The sequence below is a fragment of the Diceros bicornis genome, chromosome 14 (genome assembly GCF_020826845.1).
Source record: "Diceros bicornis minor isolate mBicDic1 chromosome 14, mDicBic1.mat.cur, whole genome shotgun sequence".
Classification (NCBI taxonomy): Eukaryota; Metazoa; Chordata; class Mammalia; order Perissodactyla; family Rhinocerotidae; genus Diceros; species Diceros bicornis.
In genome coordinates this window covers 54,761,841-54,788,851 of record NC_080753.1, presented here as the reverse complement: position 1 = coordinate 54,788,851, position 27,011 = coordinate 54,761,841, and the positions used below count along the sequence as shown (strand labels likewise).

At 39.5% G+C, this 27,011-nt stretch overlaps 1 long non-coding RNA gene across 1 annotated transcript; it reads right to left on the bottom strand.

Annotated features, from left to right (window-relative positions):
* Window positions 1-6,124: 6,124 nt before the first annotated feature.
* LOC131413511 (uncharacterized) lies at window positions 6,125-6,678 on the bottom strand. Its single transcript, XR_009221956.1, has 2 exons — window positions 6,535-6,678; window positions 6,125-6,386 (listed from the first exon to the last, which is right to left on the bottom strand). It is a non-coding gene; the product is annotated as an uncharacterized LOC131413511 (long non-coding RNA).
* Window positions 6,679-27,011: the final 20,333 nt, after the last annotated feature.

The window sequence follows — 27,011 nt, the reverse complement described above, 5'->3', positions numbered from 1 at the left end:
AGTTGTGGAGTGACCTCTCCTTTGATTTTATTTTACTTTCTCGATGCTTATTTTTATTTCACTAGATCACTTTCATTTATATTTATATTGTTGTGTTTTAATGTATTAATAGGTATAAATAATTACATAATCTATAGTCTCTAAATCATTCTTAGAACAAGTAACAGAATTCGACAAATTACTCCTAATTGTAGAGTTCATCAACAAAAGGAAAATTTTAAACCAAAAAGAAGCAATGCACGCAAGATGAAGATAGAAGACCCGAAATGACAGCTAAAGTGGATGAAAAAACCCATAAAAATGTGCTGATTTGGACTTTAGGTACTTTTTAAAGTGATTCATTGAAAACAAATTAGGAAGATGCATTGTTTTGAATTGTCTTCTGAAAACCGTTTGGAGGTTGGGAGGTTGAAGGAGCAGAGACTATGAGGGAATTCCATCAACTTCTCTTCTTTGACACAATAACCACTTCTCATTATTCTGTGCACATTTCATGTTTCAAAATGTCAACAGAAATGCCAATTTATATTTTCTGGAGTTTAAGGAACAGGAAACCTTTAGTTATTGTAATTTCTATCTCTTGTTAAATTTAAATTAATCCCACATTTGCTCAGGGAGGTCAAAACAAGTTACAGTGGTGAGTTGGCTCGTAATTCCCTGCTTCGGTCCTCACCCTGTTTGTGCAGGAACAATTTTGTGGTAGTTCTTGCTTTTTAAATTCTCACAGATGTTTCAATGTATTCTAAAGCACACTGACTGCCGTGGGAAAAACGATTTTCATGAACATTACTTCCAGCGGACGGTCAAGGTTTTTGGTCTCTGAGTAGACCACATACATTGCACACTCGGCCAAACAGCCGTTCCTCTGGAAAATCACTCCCCTCCCACATCAGTCCACGTGTTTCCAGATGGAGATGAGTCCTCTCCCAGCTCCAGTGATGGGATCTCATTGGCCCTTAGGCCAATCAGCAAATCCCACGCCCTGGCCGTAGTGATTGGTTCATATTACACAGCCAAAAATACGTGTTGGCTAGTCTACCAGGAAAGATAGAAAGCCAAACTGTCTCTCTCTTCCACTAGATTTAATGGTATGAGGATATAACACTTGTCGCTGCTTCAACCATCTGGAGAAAGCCTGGATCTACTGAGAGCAACACGCTGCCTGGTTTAGGGCTAACTCACAGGAGAGAGCCATGGGAGGGAGCAAAGTGACATACTTAAAGCCTGAAGCAGGTAATGCCTGAAGCTACCCTTGCCCATTATCTTCCAAGTAATGAGTCAACACATTTATTTTTGCTTACCCCAGTTCTGGATGGGTGTTTCGTCAACTGTACTACCTGAAAACATCCCCAGTTGTATTTAGTTTTGCCTTCCTGCTTGCCACTGACAAACAAAACAACAAAGTTTGTTTTCTGTTTCTTTGTATCTCTTCTAATCAATTTACATGTACTATATTTCTTTGCATTATTTCCTTCATTCTCATATCTTCTACCCTTTCACAATGTGAGCTGTATGTGATTTTTTTCTCTCTCTATGTAATTCTTCCTTGACAGTGAGCTTCAGGCAGTTATCTGAAGGCTGCTAAGAACAGATGAGAATTTACGTTTGAGCCTGTTTGCTGAAAACAAAAGAAAGTGTGCTGAAGTCCTTTTCGCATTTCTTAAATTGTTCTTACCAGTTTTCAGGAATTCCGCCATATGGGGGACCATGATCCCGTCTGCAGCAGGCCTAGACCCCCTGAGTTCAGTGTTGGCAAAGTGTGGTTGAGGATCCCTTGACATCAGAATCGCTGGAGTACGGTAAAGAGACTACTAGGCTCCCTCCCAGCCTTGAAATCCTAATCTCTAGGAGTTTGACCTGGTAATCTCAGTTTCAATAAACTCCCAGGTGGTTCCCCTGCATAGTAAAGCCTGAGAACGCATGCCTACTCCAGATTTATCCTGTCAGCAGTGGCAACAAGAAAATTACCTATGTAACAGTTTTCTATCACTGTGAAAAATCTGTTCTCCTAATTTATGGGCAATGTAACTGCTTTTAAATATAAAAGTTATGTGAGCAATTACAGTCACGGGAGGATTTTGAAGGTTGGAGATGAATGAGATATAGAGAAAACAGAAGGACTTGCAAAAATACTTTGCACCTAATCATTCATTTTGAATGTCTGTCTTTATCTAAATCAGTTGTTCTTAATTTTTGCTTCAAGTCAGCTTTTAAAAATGCTGCTGTCAAGGCTACACTCCAGAACAGGGAATTCAGAATCTCAGAGGGTGGGACCCAGACATAAGTATTGGGACTATGGATGGCCCATAGGCGTGAGTTGGCTGGACAAAGACCATAGAGAAGATTATTTTCAAGATTGCAGAGGCAAAGCTAATTATTAAGAAGATACCAGATCTAAAAATAACATAAAAGAGAAGCAAAATCCATTGAACTGGACATCCAGGTGCAACCCCTTTACTGTAATCCCTACCATCATCTCCTATATACCTTTTCAAATCCCAATTTTCTGAGACTCCTAAGGCAGATTTCATAGTTAATTAATATATCCTAATTTCCCAAGGTCATAATCACAGCAGAGATAGATTTCATATTTTTCATGAATTACTATACCCTTCATCCAATTGTATTCCTATCACAGAAGTATATATATTTTAAATTCACTACACCCACTTTAGCAGACAAAAATCAAAGTAAAAGAGCCATCTTTTCTCAAATCCACTGCAGGAAGCCGAGAGTGTTAGATGGGCAAAATTCCTGTCAAGAACCTAAGGGCCATAATGAGCTTAGCAATGTAAAACTAAGTGGACAAAGATATGGCACAGAATGCACAGGGAGTTCCTTTTTCCTGGCGTCAGAATGTCACACAGCCTTACAGCCAAGCTGTGGCTCGATTAATTGATTCAGAATGATTCCTGTTGAGCAATTGTCTTCTCTAAAGGAATGTCAACGCAATCTGCTAGCAACTGTCACTTTATATCAAGTATGAATTATGCTGTATAATGGGTTCAGGTGCTCATATAAATTGACTGTCATAAAATCCTCGTGTGTGATAATTCAGTGAAATCATCTCACTCAGAGGATGAAAACAAAGGAGCAGAGAGTGACAAGAGAAGAAAGGTGATAACCTCCACACTGCTGACAAGAAAAACCATGTCTAAAAATTGCTGCTAATTTATTGTTCACCCAGCTCAGTAACTAGCGGCCCCCCCAAAAGATTCTTAGACGCAGTGATGATGTTATGAGAAAAGACAAGATAGAAAACTCTCATGTACTGTTGGTGTGAATTGATTACAACCAGTTGTCAATGTGTATCAAAATATGTATCAAGATGTAATATTGTGTACACCCTTTGACCCAGAAATTCCCACTTCTAGGAATTAACTCCAAAGAGATAAATACCACAAGTGCAAAAAGTTATATGCACAAAAGTCTTCACTATAGCACTGTTTAGATTAGTAAAAATTGCAAAACAACATAAATGTTTATGGCAAAGCATTGTGTATAAGACGTGTATAATGATATTATGAAAACATTAAAAATGATGAATATCTATAAATATATTGACATGGAAAGATGTCTAATACCGACTTCAAATAAAATGTACAAAACAGATAAATAGCTATGTAACATTTATGTAAAACTGCTTGCATGTTGTACATGTTAAATGCAATAGAGAAATGTACGGAAGAATGTTCGTTTAAATTTTAATAATAGTTTTCTCTGAATGGCAGAATCTAGGGTGATTTTTACTTTCTTTATTGTACTTTTCCATGTTGCTTGAATTTTACAATGAACATTCAGCAATTTTACAAAAACAATAAAGCTATTTAAAAAGAAAAGAATATGATAAGAAACTATATGTGAGTACAAATGAGGCTGAGGAATTTGAAAGGGTTCTTATGATTACACCTCCATTCAGAGATGATGATAGTGATGATGATGGGTGAATTGCATAATAATCAGGTATGACCACAAAAACATTAATTTACAATGTATTGAGAGTAGCCATATGTGCTCAGCACCATAAGAAACAATAATGATAAGTGGATTGAAACTGAAATTAAATAAATAAGCCAAAAGCACTTGCAAGCAGATCACACTGGGGAGATTAAGGCCATTTTTGTGAGGGAAATAACGCGTGACATCTGAGAACTGCAATGTCAGAGTAATGAGCACGGTTTAACACAGTTCAGGAGAGTTTATCTTGGCTGAGGAAAAGGTTTCTGGAGGAAATGAACATGAGAGGTGAATTTAAAAGTGTGAGGGAGACAGCTTGCTGGAGAGGAAAGGCAAATAGAGTATTTCATAGAGCCCAAAGGAAGGAAGAAGAATATTTCTGCCTCGGGATTTCCGAAGAACAAATGTGAAATGTGTGTCTCTATTCTGTGGTTACTGCCAAAGTCTGCTGCAGAGTCGACTGTCTGTCAGGCAGTCATACTTCCCTTAACACGCCTTGGCAGGTTCACTGTGTAGGAACTTCTGTGGAGAGAGATCACCCTCAGAAAAATCACAGGAGCAAGTCCTCTGGGAAGCCCGTGTTATCTCTTTTCAGACCACAAGGATCTCACTGAATGCACAGCGGAAGCACTAAAGGAGTGTTTTGCGTTACAGTATAACCTTCTTACGGGTAGGCCAAGTCCGCATCAACTTGAATGATGTTATTTCCAGGGTGTCAAGCAGTTCTTCCCAGAATAATCCCCAGTCAGTCCTCAGCCAGAACCTGAAATTCCTTTAAATATTCATTTCTTTTTGTTGACGCTACTGCATCTCTGAACAAGGGCCAACAAAATAGCTCCTTATCAGCCAGTAAAGACTTATCATAGGTTCCGTTATCAGGAAACAGGATACCCAGGGACTAGGATATAATGAAGATATTTTGATAGACTTGGGTGATAATGACTAATCCTTTGGGTGCTAACTGGCTAGGCCTGTCAGGGAACCATAAAGTCAGATAGGTAGGTATAGCCAAGACTGTTTTTAAAAATGTATAATGTTTTAATATATAAAACATAATTTTTAATTTAATATGTATATAATGCAAGTTTGTTCAAATGTTGAAAGCGGACAAATTACTTTAGCAACTCATAACGAGGTACAATACTTATCATAGTTTGTAGCTATTTATTTTCTATATTATTATAGTTGTGATTATTTATTCTCTACCTTCCCCTCCAGTTAGTAAGTTCCATGAGGGTTAGATCACTTCCATTTGCTCACCTCTGTACTTCCAGCAGCATCTGGCCCAATGCTGGCACACAGTAAGTGAGCAGTGATCTTCAATGAGCCATGTGGAATGAACGGGACCCTAGGCAAAGACCAAACACTCAAGAAGTGAGAGGAGTTGAGAGAAAGGATTTGGTGGAAAGAGGGACCCCAAAGTGGAATAACCTACTTTACAATTTTGTCTTGGGTTTGAACTACTTAATAGGAATATATATCACCCTGATCTTCTAAGGACCACAGACGCTTTCTCTTCCTGTATTACTTCTGGTTTTTCCTGTTATACAACTCAGAGACGATTACCTTTCTCCTACAAAAAGCTCAGTGAATTAAATTTACAGAGTAGAATTCTAAACGGTGAAGGTCAAAGAAAATATGAGTCTGTTCAACAATGGTGGTTTTTAACTTTCCTTTTAGATTTGTATTAGCTATGTATAATTTTTGAAAATATTCCTCTTCCTTTCTTTTCTAACTTTTTACCTCCAAATTTTATGTAAAATATTTAACAGTTTATTTCCTGTATCTCAATAATGTAGATATAAATTTTTTCTACATGTTGAGTCCTCCATCAGTACCAGAAAATAATTATTCCTATTTAGCATATCTTTATTCCCTGCTATATTATCTGTAAAATGATGTGGGGGTGGGTGGCAAGGGAGCTACAGAAGGGTTATCCTTGTCATCAGTCACCCCTCCCCAAAATACAGGGATTCACTTATCTAACAAAAATTCATTGAGTGCCTGCTATGTGATAGGACCCGGCTCTCAGCACTGAAAACGCAGCTGGGAAATAAATAAAGTCCCTGGGAGCTAACATCCCAATCTGCTTGGAACTAGTTTTCTCAGAATTGAGGTTCACTTCTTACATAAAAATTTGTTAAAATATAAAAAATACAACAATCTCTTGAGCATAGTACACTTGGGCTTTATTTACATTTCCCAATTTAGAGAATAAAACAATAAAACAAGCCCCTGTCACCAGCATCACAGACCTAAGGTATTAGTCATCATGCTCTGGACGGGAGGCACATTTTCTAACCCAAGGACTGATGAGAGCAGGATTTTTCGTGAACTTTCACAGCCTCTTAGTGGAGAGCGACTCACGGTGCCCTGTTTCCAAAGTCGACTGTAGACAGGGTGCTGCCAACATTCTAGTTCCCAGAAAGCTGTCAATGGGAGAAAGGGAGACACAGGTAACATTTCTTCTTTTAAATTCCTCACCCCAACCCACTGAATTTAACCTGAGAACTGTAAAACTGGGAAAAAGAGCAAATTGTTCCAAGCTTCTCTCATCTGCCCCCTGGTTCTACTTACCCCTTTCAACTGGAAAATGGACTGGAAACAGGAGGCCTTTATATTGATGCCTTCAATATCCCCGATCACCGGGTCTGGGTTCAAGCTCCCTCAGACGCAGACCCTGCAAAAAGGCACTGAATTCCAGCGGTTTCTTTGGGAGTGCATCCCAGGAGAAACGGTCAAGCGAGAGAGGCAGGAAAGGGAGAAGTCAGCGAGTTCACACCCTCACTCACGCTGCGGAGTCACCTCCTCTTGTCCGACCTGACGACCTGAGCTCTGGCGGGTGAGGGAGCCAGACACGCACCCCCCGTGGTGGATGGCCTCCCAGCCCCGAGGCGCAGGCCTGCCCTTCCTCACAGACAGGCCGGCTCTGCTTTTCCTCCCCGCAGGCTGGCGGGCCAGTGACTTGCTTCCACCAACAGGCGGCTGCAGAAATGAGGCCTGGCAAGTTCCAAGCCAGTAAGAGACCCAGAAACCTCGAGTTTCCCGCTCTCTGGGGAGGCCAGCTGCCATCCTGGAAAGAATAGGCTCATCTACTAAAGAATGAGGCTCGTGGAGAGAAAGAGGCCACTTAGAGGAGTACCCATGGGCCACACATGTGAAGGTGGCCTTCTTGGGCCATGCAGTCCTCTAGCTGCCAGCTGAAGGCACGTTAGCCAGTGATACAAGTTTCTACAACTTTAGTCTCTAGACTAAAACTGCCCTGCTGAGCCCTGCCCAAGTTTCTCACCTACAGAATCATGAGAAATAATAAAAACAAATTGTTGTTTTACAAAGCGGCCTCACATTTCTTTAGGAAGCAGAGCTATCTGATACACACGCTAACTCCAGTCAGTCATTGGTTGAGAGTTGCTCCTGGGGGTGTTAATTTCCTGGCATTTCTGGTCTGTTTCCTAGGTGGGCAAAGCAGCCTTCACCACTCAGAGAATGCCTCAGAAAAAAAACCCAGGTTCTCTGGCCTATGGATGTGGGGCTCGTATGTGCTGAGATGGCAAAGGCCCAGGGATGTGGGTGGGGCACCGACAGCCTCTGCTACACCTGGCTACTCTCTCCTACGGGACATCACAGGCCTTCTGACAAACTGGGTCCTTTACATTTCCTCTGCATCCAGAGATCTCTATTGCTTCTGTTGTCAAAACTTAGTCCTTCCAAGTGGCCAACTGTGATCTCAATGTTTCAAGGCAAATCCTTGCTTCCCTGGAGATTAAAATCTGCCTTCTCCCTACATCTGATCCCTGGAAGCTTCTAAACTGCCGGTTTCTTTCCCGAAACATTTAGCATTTCTATGCCAGTTGGTTTAAGGAAGAATAAATCCTAACTCAGCATAAAGTAGTGTATTAGGTAATGTGGAATGTGAGTGTGTGCATGTGTGTTTCGTGTGTGTGTTGGCAGAGCAAAGAATTCCAAAGAAAAAAATACAGTCTCTTTTCTCAAGTAGTTCAAAGTCGAAAAAGAGACAGGAGCCAATCAGGAAACAGTTACCATCCAGCAAGATTATCACGATCAAGTCATTCTACAAATGTGCTGTCCTACTGGATAAAAGTAACGCTCCCTTTAAGATGGAATGCCTGTTATTTTCCTTGTTTCTCTATTGGTGGCAATGAGGTCACCCAGAGGACTCAGTCTCTCCCCTCGTTGCCCTGGTAATCAAAAGCATGTAATTAAAAGCTGGCTGGTGACAGCAATGAATGTGGTTCTGTGACCCAAGAACAGTTTTTTCCTAAGCAAAGCTTATTAGACCACATTAAACTCACAATAGATTTAAACTCACAGTGTACACTGGACTGATCATAAGCAGAGGGTTTTAACCAGAGACAGAGGAGGTTTAAGACATGTTTTTTAAAAACGTGAGGAACCCGAGTAGGAGGTTGGGTTTTCTAGCACTTACACCCAATCCTTGCAGGGGAGCCTTGCAAAGGAGCCTAACATGTGAGGTTGGTGGTTGGGAAGAAAGAGGAGAAATGGTTAGCTCAATGGGGCTGGATTGGAAATGCCTTTCTGCTGGATCACTTTCTTGTCCCAACGATTAAGCCAAGTCACAGTTAATTTAGTGTTTTCTATCACCTAAACAGCTGGTTCAGGTCACTGGACCAAAGGATGGGATATATGTGATTTTAAAAGAAAGGCTCTGAAATGCCGGGGCTTGTTCATTCACTTCTGTCACTGAGGCTGTATCCCACATCATTTTTTAGAAAATTATGGAGAGAAAGAAGCTGTGTAAATTCCACATACCTTTTAAGAAGTAGACCCAAACTCTTCTGTTTTGACCAGGCTTTAGAGCATCTCCCTAAGACCCCTCCCAATGCTCCAAGAGCTAAAGGCCTAAGGCAGCCACTGGAGTTTTCCCCCCGCCTGATGTTTGGCTGGAGGGTGAAAAAGGAGAGTGGGGAGTAGAGCAGACACTGTGGCCTGCCATGTCTCAACCCAGACAGCTGAAACTAAACCTTCACAGGACAGTGGTGCACTGCTCACAGAAGCCAGCAGATAGTGCGGTGGCTTCGTACCCTCCTGGCAGTGAACCTGCTTGACTTTGAGCAACGTTTTGAAACTCTTTCAGCCTCCATGTTCCCCACCTAAATAAAGAGGATGATAATAGTACCGGCCTCGTAGAAGTGTTATCAAGTACTTTGCACCCTGCCTGTGACATTGCAAGCACTCATTATCACTCAATAATAGCACTCAATAATAGCTCTAGCTGTTATTATCATGACAATCAGCAGCCTGCTCAGGCAGTGTGGGGGATTCCCGACATGGTGTGCTTTCAGGGAAATTTCTCCACATGCAGTGATTTTCCCAGTCAGCTCTTCTTGATGCCTGAAGTCCCTTATTAGAGAACTTCTCTGGTTTCTTCAGAATTGTCCTTTATTAAGAATGCAACTCAGCAGCTTCAGAAGTGCCTTGTAATGCTTCCCCACCCCCATGAATGTGCTGTGTTCCAAGACACACCCCATCCTGGGCTGTGTCCTGGGTTTCTTAGGACACACACAGTTCACTGTTAGGATGTGTGTGCATGCTCAGTTTCAGTGGGGCAGCTACTTCCCTGTATATACCGGTGCATAAGCGTGGTGTAATGCAAAGAAAAACGATGAATAATTATATATGTCCCAAATACTGCATGGGACATACATATACTATAGAATTATTCACTGTTTACCTGAAATTCACATTTAAGTGCCAGCCCTGTATTTTTATTTGCTAAATCTGGTGTTATGGGCTGAATTGTGTCCTCCCAAAATTCATAGGTTGAAGTTCTAACCCCTATTACCTCAGATTGTGACCTAATTTGGAGACAGGGTCTTTAAAGAGGTAATTAAGTTAAAATGAGGCCATTGGAATGGGCCCTAATTCAATATGACCGGTGTCTTTATAAGAAGAGGAAATTTGGACACACACATGCACAGATGGAAGACCACGTGGAGTCACAAGGAGAAGATGGCCATTTACAAGCCAAGGAGAGAGGCCTCAGAAGAAACTAATGCTGCCAACACCTTGATCTTAGACTTCTAGCCTCCAGAACTGTAAGAAAATAAATTTTTGTTGTTTAAGCCAACCAGTTTGTGGTATTTGTTATGGCAGCCCTAGCAGACTAATACATCTGGCAATTGTATTTGGAGAACACCCTAAGTAAAAAAACACAAAATTATGAATACAGAATTAAGAACAAATGTGAAGATTTATTAGCATGAGAAAAGAAATCATAGCAAATTACCAGAGCCTTGAAGATTTGAGCCCTTTTTTTCAGAGACCCATTTAGGCAATTGGAACACTCTGCAGCTCCTGGGACTCGCAGGGACCCGTGTAAGGGAGAGGCTCTCCAGCCTAAGCTTTATGAGTATTGAGGTCAATTTAAATCTGCTGGGATGATTACATCTTTTCTAAAGCCTTCTCTGTGTGTTTGCCTGGTTTCACTTGGTTTTCATGGCAGTCTCTCAAATTACACAATTGGGTACTTCTGTAACTGTCTCTTCATTCTTTATTTTTTAGTCTATTTTCTATCTTCTGAGGGCTAGGTTTTTAGCTCTTTCATTTCATGTAAAAATGGATCCAAAATAATGTTTATGAGACAGTATAAATTTTCAGATTAGAACTACTTTAGAAACATCATATTATTATTTTAATTATATGGGTAACTTTGGTAACTTTTTATTTTCCACTTTTCATGAAGTCTGAAAAGAGAAACAAGGAATAATACAATTTTCTTTCACATAAGGGACTCTTATAGAAACATTTAATTTGGGCTGTAGCCTGTGGAGTTATAAAAATACATAGGTGCATGTATATTTATATACATTTAATATATTTCTAAATGCTACACAGATTATCCTAAAGCACAACTAATTATGCCAACTTGATTGACCAGTAGTAAACCAGTTAAATTAGACAAAATTGTTCTGTCATAACCATATATGAAAATTCTTTGTGGATAAAATGTATGTGTATTTAAAATATCATATATGAAGGGTCCACTGAGACATTTCTTTTTCATTTTCAATTTAAACCACTAGTTCCATTTTGTTTTACTGAAAAATTTTGAGCATTGTTACAAATATTTCATATCAGTATAGCAGATAATGTTTTTTTGACCTTGAAATATCTTAAATCTCTTTCAAATAGGGCTAGAAATTGACTTAAAGTGCACTATGATAGAAAATAAGAAGTATAATAAAAGTATAATGATTATAAAAGAACATAAAAGTAAGATGGATGATACAAGCAATGGAGGAGGAAGAAGGTTGCAAAACAAGCTCAGCAGAGTGAAACATGGGTGAAATATCAAGAAATGAAATATATTTAGCAATTTTTGAAAAATGGTTTATGTAATGTATTAATGGATGCTCAATGGTAATTAAATAAACTGGCTCGCAATTCTGGCAATACCAGTCTTGCAAGGTCATAATATGTGTAGCCATTTGCTTGCTTTTTCCCCTCCAAAATATTGGAGATATTACATTGGGTGTGAGCGTGTGTGTGTGTTTGTATGTGTGGGTGCGTGTAGTGATGGTGGTGGTATATTCAAGTGTGTTTGCCTATGTGTGAATGGTGTAGTGACATCGGTAGGGCTGGTGGTGAACACTACATACCTGCTACAACTATTCAGCATATTCATCTTGCTTTTTACTGGATAAACTATAATTATAGTTAAGAATCACTAAGTCTTTCTTTTACTGAAATATTTAACAATAGAATTATATTACTGTAGAATCTTTAATTCTGCCTTTTTTTTGAAAAGACAATTAATTAAATGCCCAGTAGTTATTTATACTATTTTAAGGTTTTCACTTTTTCTTTTTGCTTTAAATCAGCTTATTTCTTATGCAAGTAATTATGCAGGTATCTCCCATGCATGTACATTTAATGCTTGTGATTTTTCTTTCTTGGAATTGAATATGCAACTGCTGATAAATTGTTATCCATGTAGACAACTTTACTTAGCAGAAGTAGACAACAAATACTGCCTCACCAAAGGTCCTTTTCCTTATCATCTGACACAAAGATTATTCCATAGCCCAAAGTTACTGAAAGTAGCCCCCTCTTTTAGGAATATTCTCCCTTTACTTGCTGTGCTGCAGATGTATTTATTCTTTCTCTGAGTACAGCTGTCCCAAGTTTATTTGGTTATTATTCAGTAGCCACTTGTGGTTTGAGGCCATTTTATTTCCAAAATTTTTCTTAATTACAGTTATTCGACTTTCTGTATAACAGATTCCTGGATATCCTATTATTCTCTAACTTTGCACAATATATCCTAGCTCAAATTAGCTGCAGTAAATGATGCTTCTCAGGAAGGCTCATACATATATTTAGCTGAAGGCAGGGGTTGCAGAACACATTTTCCCATCTTTGGAAAGTATGAAAAACCCAATTGAAAGGTAACTATTTGCACCCACAAAAATATATTGTTTCAATAATTGGTCATAGAAAGAATGCAATGTATAACATTTGAACAGTAAAATGAACACTGCATTTGGCATTAACAGAAAGTGTGCACCGGTCCTGAAAATATGCAAGCCTGTTTTTGTTTGTTGTGGTTTTTACAGATGTAAGAAAACCTTTTTGAATGGATGAAAGCTGTTTGAAGGAGCAGGAAAGAATAGTTGAAGAATCTGACAGCTTTCATGGCCATCAAATGGGTAAAATGTTAATGGTTGACCATTCTAAGTTTAAAAGGGCTCTCATACATTTCTGGAGGGAGTATAACTAGATCAACTCCCCTGGAGATGATGTGACAATACTGAGTCAAGTTGAGGGTGCTCATATCCCAGGACCCAGCAATATTACTCCCAGGTATATGCCCTAGAGAGACTCTAGCCTGTGTATATAAAGAGATATGTGCCAGAAGACTCATTAAAGCTGATTTTGTAATGTTCAAATAGCTATTTTTAAATAGTAAAAATTGGAATGGGTACTGAAATTAGATGTATAAAAACATCTTAGTATATTCATATAATGAAATATTATACAACAGTTAACATGAATAAAATACATGTATTATATAGTTCAATATCAGAAATATAATATTGAGGAAGAAAGTAAGCTACAGAAGGGTAGACCTAATGCAGTAGCATTTATATAAAGCCAAAACAATACTGAGTGTGCACACAAAGACTTGTAGTTAAAGTATAAAAATGTACAAAGGGAACTTAAGGATAGTGGTTCTCCCTGGAGAAAAAAGGAGGGAAAGGGGATCAGATAGGTAGGGTATGTTACCTGTATCTATATAAATAGATTTATCTGTAATATATCATTTCTTTTAAAAAAAAAATACTTGAGCAAAGCAGTGTTCAGAGAAAAAAAAATGAAGAGGTCTTCTCACTGCAAATGAATGAAAAAATAATAAATAAATTTTCAAAAATACATATGCAAATAGATACCAAGGATTAATTCTCATAACTTAATACAGTAGAGATGAAGATGAAGATCACTAGTCCTGCTGAAAATGATTCTTTTTTTTTTTTTTTGTGAGGAGATCAGCCCTGTGCTAACATCCGCCAATCCTCCTCTTTTTTTGCTGAGGAAGACGGCCCTGGGCTAACATCTGTGCCCATCTTCCTCCACTTTATATGGGACGCCGCCACAGCATGGCTTGCCAAGCAGTGCGTTGGTGCGCGCCCGGGATCCGAACCAGCGAACCCCGGGCCGCCGCAGCGGAGCGCGCGCACTTAACCGCTTGCGCCACCGGGCCGGCCCCTGAAAATGATTCTTTATTCACTAGATTTAACCTTGATTGATTGCATTCAGTTACGAAGGAGAAAAAAAGAAAAAAGGAATGACATCCTTGAAGTATACCATCGAGCATTGTATCTCAAAGGTAAGTTTATTAAGTACATTTTTTAAATTTAATTCTCTGGGAATAACACTTCCTTATTAACATAGGAGCTGACTTTAATATAGGTTAACATAGGTTTGACTTTATCATATTTGATTTCAGATCTGATTTCAGGTAACTTTTATGTATGGATAAACTACCTGTTCCCAAAAGAGTTATCTCATCACAAATCTTAATAAACACACACAAACAATGATCACACTCCCATAATTCTCCTCCTCTTTCCCTGTCTCGCCCTGTCACATCATCAGAATTCATCCAGGCATGGATGCTAGAATCCCCCGTCCCACAGGCCCCAGCCTTCCCACCTGCCCCTCGGCCACATGTCACAGTCATTCTGCCAATTTTGCCCCCTATACCCTCTGCCCCTCCTTCTACTACTTTCCACCTCAGGCACCAGCAGTGTTAACTCACTTGTCCGCAGCCCGGTAAGTACACCCACTGTCCCTCAGTCTGGCGAACCTCCCCCAGCTCGTCCCCATTTGTCTGCCAGCCTAACTCCCAAGCTGAACCAGGGAGTCCTAATTACTTTCTGACCCTCTGGAGCTTCCCTCTGCCCCATCACACTGTACTGCGTGGTAGTCTTTCCTCTCAACTGGACCTGCACTCCCTGAGGGCAGAAATGATGTCTGACGTACCTCTGTCCCTCATGCCTAATGCATTCCATGGCACGTGTAGCGGGTGCTCAATAAACTGAACTGAACTGAGTAACAATTGATAACCCACATTTAGTACAAATTGTTACATTAAAAAATATATTGTGTTATGCCATCGGCAAAATATTGTGCTATGCCGTTGGCAAAATCCTTACCCAAGAATGATTAAATCTCCAGCTGGGACCTAACTGCATCCTTATTTTCTGTTGTCAATTTGACTTCTCATCATCTTCGGGGATTCTCTTTTTTTCCCTTTCTTTGTCTTCTGGTCTACCCTCAACACTCTTCTGGACTGAAATAGTCATTTCCTTGCACTATCTGGGCTGATAAAATAATTGCAGAGATTTTTCATGCAATTAACTCAATGGATAGACTCTAAGTACTGTGCTGGGTTTTCTATAGCACCACATACTGCTATTTCTAATTTGCAGCTATACAAATCCATGCCATGTTGGAATATAAGGAGGTTCATTAGCTTACAATGTTTACTCTGCAAAATGTTTGTTATAATTGGAAAATAACCTCCCCTACTTCACAAAGATCATTAACTCCCTTTATGTTGCTTCAGGACTATATCATCAGATATACATGCCCACTTTTAGCACAGGAACCTGGAATTTTGGTTCTTTAATCCTTTCCAGACATTTAAGAGTAGGCTACGATAGGATAGACATAATTGTGAACAGTAAATTACACAGAGATGTAACTTGTATATCCCACTTTGGAAGATCTTCTCACCTTGTAGAACTTATTTGGTTCCATTTCTGAGTTTATTCCCAAGAAATATCTTTGGAAACAGAAAGATATGTATGGAGTCAGGTGGCACAATGCCACTAGTGTACCTACTGTTTGGAAATCAGGGATGGAGGGGGATACAGGAAAAGCAGATTACATCAGCACCCTGGGATGGTGCGTCCTAACCCACAGAAACACACACGCTCTACAGTCTGCACACCAGTCCACTGGCCAGGCCTCCCATATTGTGCATGGGCCCTGGAAGTGAGCACGCCATGAGGCCAGGAGGAGATGCTCTTGGGGGGTAATTAAAAACTGAGTCACATTCTGATAAGAGATGAAGAAGAGGAATAGGGACTAGCAATGAAATTGAAAAAGTGCAGAAGAGGACTCTGTTGAGTGTGTGGGCAGAAGCAGCACTAGGAAGTGTAGGAATGAAGAGGCGCGTAAGGTTTCCAAGGGGACCTGACACAGCTATGGGGAGGAGATGCTCAGGACTTCCATGGCCACGGTGAAGTTGTTGCCAAAAGAGAGGAAAGACTGCTAGGGACAGTGCTGACCCCCAAGGACAGAGAGATCCTGTAGCCATGCCAGGGTAGAGAAGTAATTGCCTGGCTGAGGTGACTCTTTCTAGCCAAGGGAAGCTCCAAGGCCAGTATTGTTATTTAAGAATGTATGAGATTATTGAGATTATATATTATAGTGGAAATTATAGTTGTGACATTTAGTACTTCTGTTAAAATAATTATCAAGTCTACTTATTATAATTCTTGAAAGGGTTTTTATATCTAGAAGTAAATTTTTAAAAATCAAAGGAATACTTTTTCAACTTAAAATTTAGAATCAAAATGGACAAATGTGGTCATTGACTGTGAAGATACGAAGAATGACTAAAATTTCAAAATCTAAAGAAAATATTTTAGTTCTTATTTGATATGTTAGAATATATACATTCTGATTAATTTCTCTCTACATGAAAGTGAATTAGTTTTTAAATGTCCACAGAGGTATAAGAAAAAGGTCAGCCACACCATGGGAGAATAGTCAATCTCATCTAAATGCTCCAATATTTGTACACACCCATTCACAATCAGGATGTGTTTGTCATCAATACTGTTCAAGGGACAGCCATACACAGTGCAAAGGCCAGGCCCTATAGACCTCAAAAGAGGAGAGTTCTCATGTGCCCTTAATGTCAGGATTTCTGTTAAACCAGAGAATGGAACATAAGACTCACCTGACCCAGAGAAACTCTTTTTCAAATCTGAAAGGTGGTTATACATGAATATGAGGGAAGAGGCAAGTTATCCATAAACAAAGGCAGAATATGTAGGTTTGCCATTGCCATATTACTAAGACCAAAGTTACTTTAATAGGATAAGCTGTATTTTCTCTAGAAACATTATGCTTATATCATAAACGTGTGTTACAATACCGTGCGCCACTGCTTCATCACCCCTCAACGCACACACTCACACACACCCATGCACACATACACACACGTGCACACATACACACACGTGCACGCACACTCACACACCATGTATTTTCACACGGTGTTTATACAGTACTTCCCCTTATCTGCAGACGATACATTCCAAGACCCCCAGTGGGTGCCTGAAACTGTGGAGAGTACCAACCCTTATGTACTGCACTATGTTTTTTCCTAACTAATGGGCTAACAGGTGGGTAGCATACACAGAGTGGATATACTGGACAAAACGATAATTCATGTCGTGGGCGGGATGGAGCAGGATGGTGCAAGATTTCATCAAGCTACTCAGAATGGCCTGCAATTTAAAACTTTTGTTTATTTCTGGAATTTTCCATTTAATATTTTCAGACCACAGTTGACCACAGGTAACTGAAACACTGGAAAGTGAAACCATGGATAAGAGGGGACTACTGTCTTACCCACAAGGTCAATGACAGACTTATTTTACTCTTTTATACTTAATCTTCAATGCATACTCCATAAGGGATGCTCATCCATATCTGACATTTATTGACCAGCTAAATCCAGCTGCTGTTCTATGACACACTATCTCCAATGATTGATCAAAACTACCTATTTCTCAAAGTAACCACATCCCCAGGTAGTCAGGTGTTACACATTCTAGTACCATTGTACCAATTCCTAGACTCCTCTTTTTATTGCCAGAAGGCGCACGCTTTTTGAAATAAAATATTGCCTTGAAAGAATAAACAGGAGACTAAATTTAATTTATGAAGATAATTTAACACACAAACATTTGCAAAAGAAGACTATGCACATGCAGCTTCAACATGTTTCTTTTTGAACATTATAAAAACAGTATTAATAACTACTATTGGTAAGTTTTGTTCACGAAGAAAAATATTCCAATATATCTCTACATAAAATCCTGTCCATGTAGAACCAAGAAACAAGAGGGAAAGGGATGGATGAATTATCCAGTGGTTATCAAAGTGTGTGCCTTTGATAAGGCCCACCTTTCAGGGGGCCCACAAGGTCAAAACTGTTTGGATAATAATACCAAGATTTTATTCACTGTTGTAAATTTCATTGTCCCTTGTGAGTGCGGTGATATTTCTCAAAGGCTGCGTGACGTGTGACATCACAACCAATTCATTTGACTGAATGCAGAAGCAGATAGGAGAATCCAGCTCTCTCAAGCCAGACATTAAAGAGATTTGTAAAAATGTAAAACAATGCTATCTTCTCCCTCATTAATTTTATTTTGGAAAATAGTTATTTTTCATAGAAATATGTTGCTTATGTTGATGTAATGGTTTATTATTGACATTCTAAATGAATTAACAAATAAATATTGAAAATGTTTCTCAGTTTTCATTTCTAATACCTTAAATATTGATAGATACAACCTACACTTTAAAAAGCTCTTTGGGGTCATCAATCATTTTTAAAAGTGTAGGCTTCCTAAGACCAAAAAATTTGAGGAGGACTGAACTATACAAATGGGTGGGTGTACTACAGTCAACTTGGAAACATTCTCCCCTAGAAAACATTTTCCAAAACAATGTTTCAAAAAGATGTGTTCCATGACTCAGAGAGGAGTTTTCCATACAGAAACCTCTTGATTGGCTATCAGTTGGCTGCACCTGGGCTGGTTTCCACCCCATGTTATCTTTAACATCCTCTATAGCTCTCTTTAAACAAACAAAGCAGGAGGGGTGGGGGGCCTTCAGGCCCCACAACATATTATTCTTGAAAAAGTCTTGCCCTGCGTCCTGAGCCTGCTCAAAGCTTTAGCAATTTAAGCAAATGCCTCCAAAGGGATCCCACCTTCTCCGCCTGCCTACCTAAAACTTATCTTATTTGAGCTCTCCGAGGAGTAAAAGCAGCCTTTCAAAATACGTATCTGGTTTCTGATTGCATATGAATTACCTGGGGCACTTTTTAAATATAAAGGTTCCCAGGCCCCATCCCAGACCTAAGGAACCCACCCACAGCAGAGGGCTTAGAGGAGCATGTCATCCGTTCTCTTTGACAACCGCTGCCAACCCCACCCCCCCATCCCCCCACCCCACCCCCACCCCCGTGATCCTTGGTACGCACTGTCTCCAGGAGGCCACTGTTAAGGTGCAGGTCACCCAGAAAAGAAAGGAGGACCTGGAGTGCATCACCTTAACACAGGAACACAAAGCAGGCAACATGTGCCTTGAGATATAGGGAAGCCCATGGCTGGGGCAGCACCCAACACCTGCCAGTGAAGTCAGGCCCTGGTGGGGCTCCCAAGCACACAGGAGCCCAGACAGGGAGAGAAAAGCCAGGTGCCCAGATGCCGTAGAGCCTTGAGGGAGTATTTAGACTCAGAATGGTGACTGAGGGAGAAGAGAAAGAAAGGAGGATGATGTGGGAGAAATATCATGGCAAGAAGAGGGAGAGTCCAGAAGTGAGAGCCCAAGAGTGCTAACTATCAACATTTTCCACTCACAGTTTTGCTTAGAGCCAGCCCTAAGCCTTGGTGTGGTCAAGACCCAACGCACACTCGATAAATACCCAAAAGTCCAGCCTGATGAAGACTCCCAGAAAACATAAACAGAAAGAATTTTAAAAGTCAGAACAAGTGATCACATAAATAAGACCTAGAAATATCATGTAAATAAGCACTCAAGTGGGCATGGAAAAAATCAGACAGAAGATCTGAAGTCAACAACCGTTTCGCCTACAGAGTGTATTTGGAGAAGGAAACTCTGTGTCTGCATGTTCTCCCAGCCTGGGGGTACAGGAAGCAGGAGGCAGAGGAAGAAGGTACTAGGCCTGGTTATTTACCTTTACCCATCACTGGGCACATTATGAAAAGCCCACCCAGAAATAACCCAAGAGTGTTTATAGCCTTTATTAATCTTTTCTTGGCTGTTAGTGCCCTGAATTAGAGTCAGTGAAGCTTTAATGCAAAACAGTTTAAGGTATAGCCAGAGGCTAAATCCTAATTCTCTCCCCATCTTTTCAATTAATCTCAATTGCAAGTTGCTTTCAAAGAAGGGTTTGACCTGCTATCTCTTTCCTTGGCTGCATTAGGTATCTGAATGCCCTGTGAACACTTAGGATGTTCACATATTGATGGTTTTTAAGCTAAACTATTGCATTTCAGAAAAGGTCTAGTGAAATTTGGGACAGATGGAGAACAGGGGAAAATCTGATTTAAGTGGGATGATTTTCGGTTGCCTGAATACTTTCAACGTTCACTTATGTTTATTGCACAAAGAAGATTGGACTGCACTAGCAAGTCTTAACCCAGGTTTTGCAATACATTTACAAGTTGAAATCTGTATGGCAAAGAGCACTTTTTGTCCCACAGACAGCTTTGATAACAAGCCAAGGTAGGAGGAACTCAGTTTAGCCCAATCTGTGTGCCTTTGCAAAACTCTTTCATTTCTTTGCCTTAACCTTCCCCATTCTCAAGATAAGATAGGAAAAGACAAAAATATTTACCTTGTATGAGCCTCTCAGAAGATGGATTGCAGGATTATAGAATGCCTAATGAGATGTACAATTCCTTTCTCATTGGCTTGCTGCTAAGAAGGAACTCCACTGCTCATACTTGGAAGATATAAGATGCTTCCAACTACATCAGATCTATTTAATAGATGGCCTTTCCTGTGCTTTCAGCAGTAGACACTCTGAAAGCATTCTGAGACATCTTCCATAAACAGCTTTTTTCTCTCCAACTCAATTCTTAGCATGCTTCACATATTTGTAAGACATCACTAGTTTCGTAAAAGTATGCAACGCAAGAGAGCCAGTTGGTCAAAACCGTCAAGACCTCATTTAGGCTGAATTACTTTTTATCTCTTTTTATCCTTTTTCTCCCCATGTCAAAGGATCTTTCACATGGTAGGTCCTCATGAAATAGCTAATGAAGGAATGTGTGCCAGTGCCCTATATAGTAACCTAGTTGAATGTGACCTGAGAATGAAGTCTTTTGGGTTATTCAGAGCTTTCCCCAGATTTCACATCACATGCTCAAGGCAGGTGAGGTCCTTCGTATAGTAGGGACCCCAACCTACATTTAATGTGGGAGAATAGAGTGGGACCCTGGAGCACTGCGAATGGGGTCTGCACTCCACAATTGCTCAGCCCCTAGACACTGTGGGACAGACAGGACATAAGAACAGCAGATTTAGTTAATCTTTTCCTAAATTTTTAACATCTAACACTGTTTCCTCTGAAATTTATTTTTCATTATTTGTTTATACTTATATTTTATTGTTTTTCTAACCAGCCGTTAACTTATACATTCACTCAACAAATATCTATTGAGTACCTACTTTGTTATGAGATGGGAAATCTGTTAGTTTCTTAACAACTAAAGGATATATTTGATTCATGCAGGATACTGGGCCTTATGTTTGTGTCTATGTATATGCTATCTGCGTACTTACTTGTCTATTTGTGAATTCATAATTTGCTTGAGGACAGAGGCTATGTTTTACTTATCTTTGTATCCCCAGATCTATAGATAGTAAGTGCTCGATAAATGATGAAATAATGTTAAACCATCAACTTCCATAGTGGAATTGAGGCAAATTATAATTAAAATGTATGTCTCATCAATATAAAATTCAAAGTATCAGGAAAAACTTGCAGAAGAAATGGAGAACGGCATTAAGACAGTTAATGCAAATTAAGCTGTAAATTAGACTCTGAGCTTACTGACAGCCAAGGTAAAAGAAAAATTTGTCAAAGTACATCAGAAATAGAAACTGTAGATTCAGAGATGTTGGGTCCTAGCTTTTAAGACATTTTAGCTACTAATAAATATTTTATAATTATTTTATTGCATTTCAAGAATTTTCCAATTATAATTACACATTTTTCTTAAGATAATTAATATTGACTCCACAGGAAAATTACTTTTTGTTTTTACAACGTACACTAGGTACTTGTAGAAAAATGGAAAATATCAAATAATCTTATGACAAAATAAAAGTTAATCTTCTTCAAGGTGAAACTTCCTTATCCTTTTTCATAGAAATCATCAGATTACAGTCACGCACCGCACAATGACATGTCGGTCAACAACAGACGGCATATACCATGGGGGTCCCCTAAGATTAGTGTCATTTTGCCTAGGTGTGTAGTAGGCTGTACCATCTAGGTTTCTGTATGTATACTTCATGATGTTCACACAAAGAGGAAATCGCCTAACGATGCATATCTCAGAAGTATCCCCGTCGTTGTGACGCATGACTGTACTTATTTCACGATGTTTGAGATTATAAACTTTACACATAAAATGTACCTAAACCAAACCAAAAACCTACCCCAATCCTCTACGAATGAAACATACCGAAGAACAAGATCAAAATATCTGGAGCAGTCAGGTGGACTGATCCCTATAGTAAGCACGGGCGTTATGTATGAGAAATTTTCAGCAAGTGGTGCTATAGAGTAATTCTTGAGTAAATAGAGCCATTTTTGATCACTCAAATAAGAAAAATATCTAAACATTTCAGTGAACTAAGAGCTCTGATTGTTAATTAAGAACTGAGAGTCATGTTGTTTTTCCTGTTTCTTTGAGCCTCTTAGAACATCTACTTGGAGTCAGAGCCCTGGGCTCCAAGATCACTTACTGTCCTGTGATCTTAGGGTCACTAACTCTATTAAGCCCCAGTTTCTTAACCTGCAAAATGAAGACCATAATACCTACCTCAAGGGATTATTGTAGGAATCAGTGCAAATAGATGAGATTATGTATGTAGACAAACTTTACAAAGATACAATTTTGGTCATATAGATTCCAGCACTGACATCAGTTATATGTGAGTTAGGAAGTGGTTGATTTCTTATAACTCTGCATGTGTGATTAGTCAAATTTATGCAAGTGTAAGTAATTTCATCTGCTGCTGAAATCCATGTAATATTTTTTTGCTCCATAAATGTGTACAGTTTAAAAAAATCTTTTGAGTTCGGTGGCTTAAGTAAATCTGTATTGCAATACTTGTTACAGAAATTGATTTTATACTTTCAAAGCTCTCTTTCTGTGAGAAGCATGAATTCATGGTGTCTATCTATAGATTTAATACATATTTATGTGTTATCACACAGGATATTTCTATGTAGAATGAGGTCCTACTTCTTTTTTCCAGATTTTTCTTTTCTTGGCTTTATTTACACTCTGCTTAGATAAGCATATTTATACAGTTTAATAGTTCAAGTGATTACACCATGCTTTTGAGGTTTTAATGAGGAAAATTGGAGTATATTATGTTTTTAAGTGAACTGATTTGACCATGCTCAAAACAAAACAAAAACCCTGACTCCCACTAAATTTTTAAATAGCTACATCAGCTTGTCTAGAAGCAATCAATCAGCAACAATCACATTTCAGATAAACCTCAAGGCTAAGATATCACCAAGGTGATTGGAGGGAAATAATCGGCCTCAGTGGACACACAAAAAAACCTTTTAACTGAAGGCAAAGATCACACAGCGGCTCATAACAAAGGCACGCTGGTGATAGCCAGAGAAATACTGTATGAGGAACCACACTTTCCTCTCCAGGTCTGCCGTGCTGGCACTCAGAAAGAGCAGGGAGCAGTAGCCAGTGTGGTGGAGGCATGACCTAGGACAGGGTGTGAAGGACTTAAGGTCGCCAATGGCAAGAAAGCAGGGAATGAGGAGTTACTGCATCCTCAGAACATCTGAACAGGCCCTGCCACCACGGGGAATAAGCACAGCAGTCGCGGGGTCTGGACACCATGGGCTATAATTCCTGTCCAAGACTCTTTCCCTCCCAAGCACTCACTGACCTCTTTCCTTGATGACTGTCTCTACAGGGCCAGGGGTAGATGGACCAACACCCTACTGAACCCTCATTTCACTCCTTGATTCTCTTCCAGCTAGGGAGTAACAGCTGGGATTACAGAGATTTATCATTTTGTGGAATTTCATTTTCCTTAATTTACTTGCTATGTCCAGCAAAAAACTTACACACCTCTGTGGAAAAACCCACATACATAATTTCTCTCTCTACATATATGATTAAAGTGTGTGACTTTTGGACCCAGTTCCTTTTGCATGTACGAAAAAAGCAGAGATTAATAATGGTGCTTAAACATGCATACAGCCTGGCACCAAGGTGTGCGTATTAGATTTTTATGTTTCTTCATTAGAGTTATTAATTTTAATGCACGGTAAATCACACAAGGTATTTCTTTGGCAAGAGCAAAAAGAAAACATTATTTGTGGTGTTTTACAAAATCTCAATCCCACCATTTATAAAGATCATGAATTTATGAATGGCTACTAGAGATTCCTAAGGAATTACCTTATTATAAGTAGAACTCATCTGTGACTCTTCAACAATATTGATGGTGAGAGTGTATATTTTTGGTTCTAGGAGTCACTGAAGTGCTAATCTTAGGAGACTAACACTATCAAAGCAGTGGTATGGTGGAGATAGTAGTAGTCATAAATGTTCTATTTGTTCTCCTTCTTTTTCCAGTTAGACAGGACTACATAATGGATGTGAGAGGGAATGAAGCATGTCACTTCTAGTCAGAGGCACGAAAAGACCTTGAGCAATTCTCTAGTCTCTCTAAATCTACAGCTTTGACAGAAGAGTCTGAGATGGTGGAGACACGAGATTGAAGTAGCCTATATTGCAGGTCACTGCATAGAGCAGGCTCCCGGATCACAGTGAACATTATATGAGTGAGAAATAAGTCTCTACCATGCGAAAACATTGAGATTTGGGAAATGTTTGTTACTGCAGCATAGCCTGTCCTGACTACTATAGATAATAAGGATGGATTTCAATCTTGATAGCTAAAGAAAAATCTACGGTTAGACTGTTACACATTTTCAGTCTTTTAATTAAAGGCTTAGTAAGATATAGCAAGAATTGGCAAAATTTTTCTGCAAAGGACCAGACAGTAAATATTTTAGGTTTTGCAGCCCAGATAGTCTCTTCACAACCACTCAACTCTGCCATTGGAATATACAAACAGCCATGACAGTACGGAAAGTAATGAGCATGGCTGTGTTCCAATAATACTTGTTTTATAAAAATGGTAATGGGCGGGATTTGATGCATTGATCATAACTTACTGCCCTGTGTGGTATAGTATCTACTATTAAACGTAATTATGTTGATTACTTGGTATATGAGTTTCCCAGGACTACCTTAACAAAGTACCACAAACTAAGTGGCTTAAACAACATATATTTATTCTCTCACAGTTCTGGACAGTAGAAGTCAAATGAAGATTTTGGTAGGGTTGGTTCCTTATGGGGGTTCTGAGGGACAATCTGTTCCATACCTCTCTCCTAGATTCTGATTGTTGCTCACAATCCTCAGCCTTCCTTGTCTTGTAGATGCATCGTTCCAATCTCTGCCTCTGTCTTCACATTGCCATCTTCTCCCTGTATGTCTCTATGTTATAAGGTGGCCCATCACGTTGGATTAAGGGCCCACCTTACTCTAGTAAGAACTTATCTTAAATAATTACACCTACAATGACTATTTCCAAATGAAGTCACATTCTGAGGTTCTAGGGGTTAGGATTTCAACAAATCTTTTGGGGGTACACAGTTTACCCATAGCATTTGGTAACCCCAACACTTAGTAAATTGACAATGATACAAGTGAATTTTAAATAAACTCATAGGCCTTGGCTTTACTTAGAGGGGTCAATTCATTAATTCCCTCAACAAAATTGAAATTTTAGGTATCTAATAGGGCAATTAAAAGAAAAACTATGCTCATAATTGAAATAATAAATAGAACTTTGTAACGAACACTTATAATTCAGTATTATTGTACAGGCTTCTACATTTTCCAAATCGTTGATTGATGCTTAAGATGAGAAAATTAGATTTGATTTACGTACTTTATTTCTTGAGACTGTTATTAAAGCACAGGATTGATGAAATGATTATTCCTTAGAGTCTGAACGCAGACATCTATAAGAGTTTATTGAAGACAAAAACCACAATTTCCTTGGCAGGTTTTGGAACCCTAAAATGTGAAAAAGCAGCACACAGGTGAGCAATCAAGTCAATGCTTTAGACAGTACATACGAGGAGTTCAGAAGGAGGGACCACCAAGGCCGAGGAAGGGGTGTCATCCAGGAAAATGAGGCACCTGAGCTGGACTCAAAGGGTGGCCAAGGTTTGGATAGACCTTTGACCAGAGAGCATCTGATATGACGAAAGGCATAAAATGATGTAGCTTGTAGGAGAGGATCAGCCTGATTTGAGGCAGCAGCGACATGTAAGGAGATAATAATTGTTACAACTGCAAAGTGTGGTCAAAACTGATATAAAGGACCTTAACATCAGCCTAAGAAGAGTTCAGATTACATTCATGAGCAATAGATCTCTGAGCAATAGGTTTTTGAGCAAATAAAGCTGTGTGGTATAGTACCCAAAGTAAAGAAGGCAATGGATAGATGAGGAATTAGCTAGGCATGTCTAGGCATAACTAGGAATACCTAGGCATTAAGAAAAAGTGCTGGTAAACAGCGTGGCAGGGTCGTAGGGCATAGTGAGATAATCAAGAATGATTCAAAAGAATTTTGATGGGTCTTGATGATTGGAGTTCTGAGGGAGTGAAATCCATGAAGGAGAAAAAGACAAGCCAATGCAATTTCAAGAGTGAGGCAACAGAGGGAGGAGACAGATGTAAACACAAGGAAGGCAGGCAGATCAAATTCTAGCTAATTATTATTGGAGTGAAGACTAATTCATTAGTTCTACTTACGTTAGTCAAGATAAGGTAAGATATCCAGGGTTACACATAAACCCCCATGTTTCAATAGCTTAGCACAACAAAGATTTATCTTGTCCATGCTACGTGCCCAGTGCTCATTGGAAGGTAACTCTGTTCCACAGATTCATTCAGGCATCAAGAATAGTGGGCATTCCACCATCTTGTGATGCTACCATCTCAACATGGAGCTGCATGAGGGGAAGAAAGATAGAGCACGGACAATTCCCACCACTCTTAACTGCCTCCAGCCCATTTGCCAGAACTAGTCACATAGCCCCAGCCCAACTGCAAAAGAGGTTGGAAAAGGTAGAGACGTCCATGGAATTTATGATAAGCATTGCTATTTCTACTGGATTATTATTTTCCCTTCTATTTCAAAAATAAATTGTTATCAGGGCCGGCCCGGTGGCGTAGTGGTTAAGTTCACACACTCTGCTTCGGCGGCCTGGGTTCAGATCCCAGGTGCAGACATACGTACCACTTATCAAGCCATGCTATGATGGCATCCTACATATAATAGAGGAAGATGGGCACAGATGTCAGCCCAGGGCCAAT